Consider the following 8119-nt stretch of genomic DNA (forward strand, 5'->3'; position numbering starts at 1 on the left):
TTTACCTTTGAAAAGAAATAAACTCACCCCTACAACACTCCAGTAAAATGCTATATCTCTGCCTAATAAACTACAATCTTCTCGCAATTTTCAGCATAACATTCTGTATTTATTTCTACAACAACTGAATGAGTATCATGGTTCTTGATCGTAAATTGTGCCGTCCAACTGCAAATCACTGTTTTTGGATGTTTCTGCATACATTTTTCCATATAAACATCCAACGAGTTTAGCACCGCCCAAACTTTGTCCAGAGCATCAGGGCATCAAATAGAACCGAATAAGAAGGCGGTCCATCAGAAAAATTGATCAACACCCCCAGCTGGGTGAGGGATAAAGGATGACACACACACACGAAAGGGTTACACATTTCTTGCACCTCGGGATTGTGTACAAATTATGTTTACTTAAAAATGTCGTATTCCATGTTGATTTTTGGCCTGATGCTTTACTACAATATCTGAATTTGCATAAAGATTCTTCTTCTTCTTATTGGCATTACATCCTCACACTGGGACAGAGCCGCCTCGCAGCTGAGGCATTCCACGGGGGCATGTCAGTCGATCCTGAGCGACCATTTCGAAAATATTTGAAACTCTGCACAGTTTTTCAATTTCATCTAAATCGTCATTTTTCGATATCAAATCTTCATATTGAGTCACGACTAACTTTTCAAAAGGGTGTATGTGAAAATGGTTCAAAAATATTTAAAAAGCTGCACAGCAAAAACGGAATGTTCGATTGTTATGATTTTTTCAGCAAAGTTAGACAACTAAATGGTGATTCTTAAGAAAATGTGCACAGTAAAAAAACATTTTTTTTTGCCTTTAAAAATATCATTTTTGTCACAAAAACTCAAATATCTCAAAACCCTATCTTTTTTGAACGTAATTTTTTAAGGGCAAACGGTACAATATATTAGCTATCTACCATACCAATTTGGTGATGGTAAACTAATAAACAAAAAAGTTATGACATTTCAAACATTTCACAATTTTCACATTTAGTAAAAAAAAATTTTTTTCTGTGTAAATTATTTCGAGAATTGCAGTTTGATGCAGATTTTATTGTTAAGTTGTTTTCATGATATTTTGATTTAATTATTCATAGCATCTATAAGAAACTTAGACACGATCCAGTGTTGTGATCAAAAGTATTGGTAGTGTCATAATTTTCATTGCACGTGACTGGCGAAAAATTCTTTTAATAGTGTTGAAACCTGTTGATAATAACGTTGATAGAAACATATCAGAAATGTTATTTTTAAGACAAAAGCTGCAAAATCAAAGATTTATATACACGTGTACGTCTATAGTTTACCTGCAAAAAATATACCTCTTAGAGAATAGACTTTATGATCGGGAGGAAACGGGTATCTTCAACAACAACAAATGCATGATAGGTACATACCATGACAATGCTCACGAAAAAGCAAAAAATTACTACTACTAAGGCTGTTAAAGATCTTATAGTAATTTTTTTCTTCAGTCAAGCAAATGACACCAAACTAGTCAGTAAAAACTTAAAAGTGATTTTGTTTATTGAAATATTACGAACAACATGAGTAGCCGCTTTCTCAACTGTTGTAGGCCGTTTGATGGAAAAAGTGTTCAAAAGAGTTACGAAATCTCACCGAAAGCACCATAGATAAACTGAAAGCGACTGGTTATGCTCCAATGTCCACATTGAATACAAATTTACGCATTTGCACGTCCTGCCGTCTAAACGTTGACAAAAGAGCAATCTGTATATCATCGGTTGAGCAGAGCGCAGGAAGTTCGAAAACGACAGCAACTGAGGAATTGCCAGATGTATCGACAACAACTGAGGAATTACCAGAAGTATTAAGTGCTGAGAGCCTTGCCACCGTACCATCAGCGAAATCTGTTTCAACAAATCAATCGGAAGATGAGTGTATCCAAAAGGTCAACATCGAACGCTTTAACGAGGGCATAGCTGGGATAAAAGTGACTCCGATTAAATGGAGTAAGATGGACTACGTTTATTACCCGGAGAAAAATACCGTGAAATAAACGAAGCTGTACGAAGAAACCTCTTCAAATTAGGGACCTGATGATGTGGAAAATACAGACTACGATGAGGTAATTATAAATATGAAGGAAAGGTTCTCGAATGCAGCCACGACAAGGAAAGAAAAATTATTGATTTTGTCGATGCTGCCAAGTTCGTGGTCTATTCAGGATGCCATTGATGAGTTCAAAACCAATAGAAATACAGTAAAAGAGGCAAAACAATTGAAGAATAACTGTCTTTCAACCAAAAATACTAGGTCTAGTACTGCATTAACAGATGAGACAAAAGAAATAGTAGTTCAATATTTTGAAGATGATGAAGTAAGTCGAGCTATGCCTGGTCAAAAGATTATGTATCAGTAAAAAGATGGAAAGCGTCAAGCAATCCAAAAACGATTAATGATGACGACTTTGAAAGAAGCGTACACACGCTTCAAGGAAATTCACGATAATATTAAAATAGGTTTTTCCTCATTTGCAAGCCTTCGGCCAAGGCAATGTAAGCTTCTTTCCAATTCAGGAACACATAATGTGTGTGTGCACAACCCATGAGAATATTAATCTTATTTTACATAGTTTGAAAAGAATCAATTTAACAAAGGATATTAAAATGTTAACTGGTAGTCTTTTGTGTGAAAATACAACATCAAACTGCTATCTACGATCTTGTTCGGATTGTCCAGATTCTTCATCATTGGAAAATACTTTATTCGCTGAGTTTGAAGAAAAATATATTGATCAGTTATCATTTGAGCAATGGGTGACCACGGATAGGTGTGACATAGAAACTATTGTAAAACCTGTAGATGAGTTTGTGTCATATTTTTGCTTGAAATTAGAAAGTTTAATCCTCACGATTTCATTAAAACAGAACAATCCAGCTTTTTAAAAAATACGAAAAATACATTACAAAATGGTGAATTTTTAGTCATTTGTGATTTTTCTGAAAATTACAGCTTTGTATTGCAAGATGAAGTGCAGTCCCATCACTGGAACGTACAACAAGCTACAATTCATCCATTCGTTATTTATTTTAATGGAAGTACGCAAATTGAACACTTAAGTTTTATTATAATTTCCGAAGATTTAAGACACGATTCAGTATCCGTAAACTTGTTCATTGAAAAAATGATTAACTTTTTACGCGTTGATAAGCATAAAGAAGTCAAAAGATATATTTCATGTCTGATGGAGCAGCGTCGCAGTACAAAAATCGTAAGAATTTTTCGAGCCTATGTCAATTTAAATCAATGTACGGAATTGATGCAGAATGGCATTTTTGCTACATCACATGGCAAAGGTCCTTGTGATGCTATTGAGGAACAATAAAGCGCATGGCCACAAGAGCAAGTTTAGCCAAAGAACGTGAGCATCCAATTAAAACTGCGAAAGAACTTTTGATTGGGCAAATCGTAGAAAAGAAAAGATTTAACCAAATTATCATTTTGTTTTACTACTACTGAAGAGTACGAAATAAAGGCTTCAGAGCTCAGCGAGCAATTTAATAACGCGAAAACGATCCAAGGAACCCAAAAATTTCACTGTTTCATTCCATTGTCGGAAAATAAAATTAAAGCAAAACTATACTCAAACTGTGCTGATAATAATTCAAAAGTGTTCGATATTTTAAAAAATTTGAATAAAAATAAATAAAAAATAAGATTTAATAAACTGTTTTCATGATATCATAACCCATACCAAAATTCAAACCCAAAACTCTTAGAGTTTCTATAACAACATTGTGTAACTGCCACATTTAATTTAATACTTAGGATAATTTTAATTCTTTTTATTTATTTATACATATAATATTTATACATATAATATACATAATATCGATGAATACATAAATATGGAATATCATACAAACAACTTGTTTAACTCACGCAAGGCCCTTAACAATAAAATCAGCATCAAACTGCGATTCTTGAAAAAAAAAATACACGGAAATTTTTTTTTGTTTACTATATGTGAAAATTGTGAAATGTTTGAAATGTCATAACTTTTTTGTTTATTAGTTTACCATCACCAAATTTTTATGGTAGATAGCTAATATAATGGACCTAAAAAAATTACGTTCGAAAAAAGATAGGGTTTTGAGATATTTGAGTTTTTGTGACAAAAATGATATTTTTAAAGGCAAAAAAAATTTTTTTTTACTGTGCACATTTTCTTAAGAATCACCATTTAGTTGTCTAACTTTGCTGAAAAAATCATAACAATCGAACATTCCGTTTTTGCTGTGCAGCTTTTTAAATATTTTTGAACCATTTTCACATACACCCTTTTGAAAAGTTAGTCGTGACTCAATATGAAGATTTGATATCGAAAAATGACGATTTAGATGAAATTGAAAAACTGTGCAAAGTTTCAACTCAATAGAAAATCATGAATTAAAAATTTTCTTAAATTTTGATGCTGTTGCTTGGAATCGCTCAGCTTAGTGTTCATTAAGCACTTCCACAGTTATTAACTGCGAGGTTTCTAAGCCAGGTTACCATTTTTGCATTCGTATATCATGAGGCTAGCACGATGATACTTTTATGCCCAGGGAAGTCGAGAAAATTTCCAATCCGAAAATTGTTTTATATCCCATCGATTATAATTACTGTGAATCTTCTCGAATTATCATTTAGTTTTATGAAAGCCTCGGTAAATATCATTTAGTGAGCATGAGCATGATTGACCGCCCACGGTTGCTACTCCGTTATTACCAAGTCAGCTGTAATTACACAGAGAACCAACAGATGATGTTTGGGACTAACCTCATCCTCAATGTGTAAAACCCCAGATTAATCCACCTAGCGGTGATGGTGCCTTTCTCGTTCGTTCAAAAGGTTTGGAAAAATCTAAAATAACACTAATATGTGGATTGGTCTCATTTTTCAGGGAGCGGGCCATTTGGCATAACGCCATTTGGCATAAAGGCCATTTGGCATAATTGTAACCAACGTCAAAAGTGAGGGTCTTTTGGCATAACGGACATTTGGCATAATTTTTCTTTGCGTTCGCTAAATGGTGACTAAGTGGTGCGGGAAACATCCCGGAATAGTAAATATAACACCCGTCGATAACAATATTAAAAAGACATTATCCTCTCGTGGAAAGAATGCATTTGCAATGCAATGCAAAAGTAGGTGCATGCCCGGATTAGAGCAGTGGTGGATGTAATCCCCTCTTTAAAAGTAGGCGTGTGGCCGTATTAGGGCAATGAAGGATGTGATCCTTTTTTTAAAAGTAGGTGCTTGCCCGGATTATGGCAATGGAGGATGTGATTCCTTCTTTAAAAGGAGGCGCTTGCCCGGATTGAGGCAATTGTGGAAGTGATTTCATCTTTAAAAGAAGGCGCTGCCCGGATGGAGGCAATGGTGGATGTGATCCCTTCATTAGAAAAAGGCGCTTTCACGGATTATGGCAATAAGGATTTGATTTGTTCTTTGAAAGTAGGCGCTTGTCTGGATTGAAGCAATGGTGAATGTAATCCCTTCTTTAAAAGTAGATTCTTCTTCTTCTTCTTACTGGCATTACATCCCCACACTGGGACAGAGCCGCCTCGCAGCTTAGTGTTCATTTTGCACTTCCACAGTTATTAACTGCGAGGTTTCTAAGCCAAATTACCATTTTTGCATTCGTATATCATGAGGCTAACGCGATGATACTTTATGCCCAGGGAAGTCGAGACAATTTCCTATTCGAAAATTACCTAGACCGGCACTGGGAATCGAACCCAGACACCCTCAGCATGGATGTGATCCCTTCTTTAAAAGTAGGCCCTGCCCGGATTATGGCAATGGTAGATGTGACTCCTTCTTTATAAGTAGGCGCTTGTCGGGAATAAATCAATGGTAGATGTGATCTCTTCCCCGAAAAGCACAGTTCAGATTGATTTGGTTGCAATAACTCATATGTGACTTGATTGGTTTTAGTAACTCGTCTACGACAAGTGTGTTGCTTGAGTTTTTAAAGTTAGGCGCTTGCCCGGATTAAGGCAATGGTGGATTTAATCCGGTCTTAAGGCGCATACCCGGATTGAAGCAATGGTGGATGTAATCCCTACTTTAAAAGTAGGCATGTGGCCGAAATAAGTCAATGGTGGATGTGATCCCTCTCTCGGAAGTAATTCTACCGTTTTGTTATTTCGTTCTTCCGGAAAATGTCTACCATCAGTCTAGATTTATCAGAAAACACCTTAGCCTCGACCTACTTTATCTACGCTAAGAATTACATGAAATATCCCTTTCGCTTCCACAGCTCGAAATTATGCCAAATGTCCGTTATGCCAAATGACCCACTCTTTTCTTGCAGTTTAAAATTATGCCAAATGTCCGTTATGCCAAATGACCATTATGCCAAATGGCCTTTATGCCAAATGACCCAGACCCCATTTTCCATATTTGTTTATATGCATAAAAAAAATTCTCGCCAAACGCAATTTGTTGCAAACAAATCGGATGAGCATAAGAGCAAAAAATGGCATTTTATTTTGTAGTTTTAAAATTAGTATTTTCGCCATTTCGTACGATCCTGCCAAATTTCTATAGGAAACAATGGGACAAGATTCTGCGTCGACTGCAATCTGTTGCGAGCGACATGAGAAGCACACATATTACACATCTATCACAGTAACTTATATATGACCAGATTCAGTCACAATATGGTTACTGCAACCAGATTTGTTCAACTTGTGTTGCTTGGGGAATAGATGAAGTCTAAGTGCTAAAAAGTGAGCTAGACTTTTTTGAACTCTTTTTCACAATAAATAGTAATTTTACCATAACTTCTAAGCCCATAGTCCGATCTGGCCAATTTTCAATAAGAAACAATGAGACATTCTGCGTCGAATGCAATTTAATGCGAGCAAATCGGTTGAGGAAAAGTGCCTGAAAAGCGATTTTCCCATAAAAAATGGTATAATTTTCGATCCCATAGTCCGATCTGGCCAATTTCAAATAGGAAACAATGGGACAGGATTCTACGTCGAATGCAACTTGTTGCGAGCAAATCGGTTGAGGATAAGTGCCCGAAAATGAGTGACATTTTTTACGCGATTTTTTCGTATGAATTTGTATTTTGGCCATAACTTTCGATCCCATAGTCCGATCTGGCCAATTTCAAATAGAAAACAATGGAAAAGGATTCTGCGTCGAATGCAACTTGTTGCGAGCAAATCGGTTGAGGATAAGTGCCCGAAAAATTAGTGACATTTTTTGAGTAGTTTTGCGCACATACACACACATACACACACGCACAGACATCACCTCAATTCGTCGAACTGAGTCGATTGGTATATAACACTATGGGTCTCCGGGCCTTCTATAAAAAGTTTGATTTGGAGCGATCATATAGCCTTTACCGTATACTTAGTATACGAGAAAGGCAAAAACTGGTGACTCAATATGAAGCAATACCATCGCCGGCCGTGTCCGAATGCAGGTCAATTAATGGGTAGGAAAATGTTGACGTGATACTCGCTTTGATGGAAGCCGACGAGACATCTGCACTTCCACGAGAAATCACTGGGATATTGGATATTTGGGGTAGGGCATGTAGCGGAGTTCGTTTTGGTAAACGGCATGCTATGTATAACATGTAGTTTGACTATCGCGCGCTTATTAGTTCAATTACTTACCAAGTAGAACAAAAAAATCCGTGATCCGATGTTTTAAACAAACACGTCCGATCGCGCACTTAATTATTTGAAAAACGAGCAATGGGTAATGTTTTCAAACGTAGGACTTGTATAAACGAAACGTATTTACATTTAACTTCTTGCTTTTGGATCAACGGAGTACGATTATAAGTAGTGGTATTGGAAAACGACAACTTCCATGCTGTGTTTATTAGCAATTAGCAATTTGTTTATTCAAAACTTCTGGAAATAATTATTAGTTAAAAAATATATAATAATATATAATTAGAATTGCTTTGTTTCTAACTATCAAGCCCTTATTAACTCAAGCAAATGTAGGGCATTTATAGATTTCTTATTGATGATAGTATTTGTTGACTGTAGAAGTTCTCTTTGTCTTGCAGATCGGCAGCATCGGTTGGCGCATAACATTGGATTATAGTAAGGTTTCGGACCC

The sequence above is a fragment of the Armigeres subalbatus genome, chromosome 2 (assembly GCF_024139115.2).
Source record: "Armigeres subalbatus isolate Guangzhou_Male chromosome 2, GZ_Asu_2, whole genome shotgun sequence".
NCBI classification, from domain to species: Eukaryota; Metazoa; Arthropoda; class Insecta; order Diptera; family Culicidae; genus Armigeres; species Armigeres subalbatus.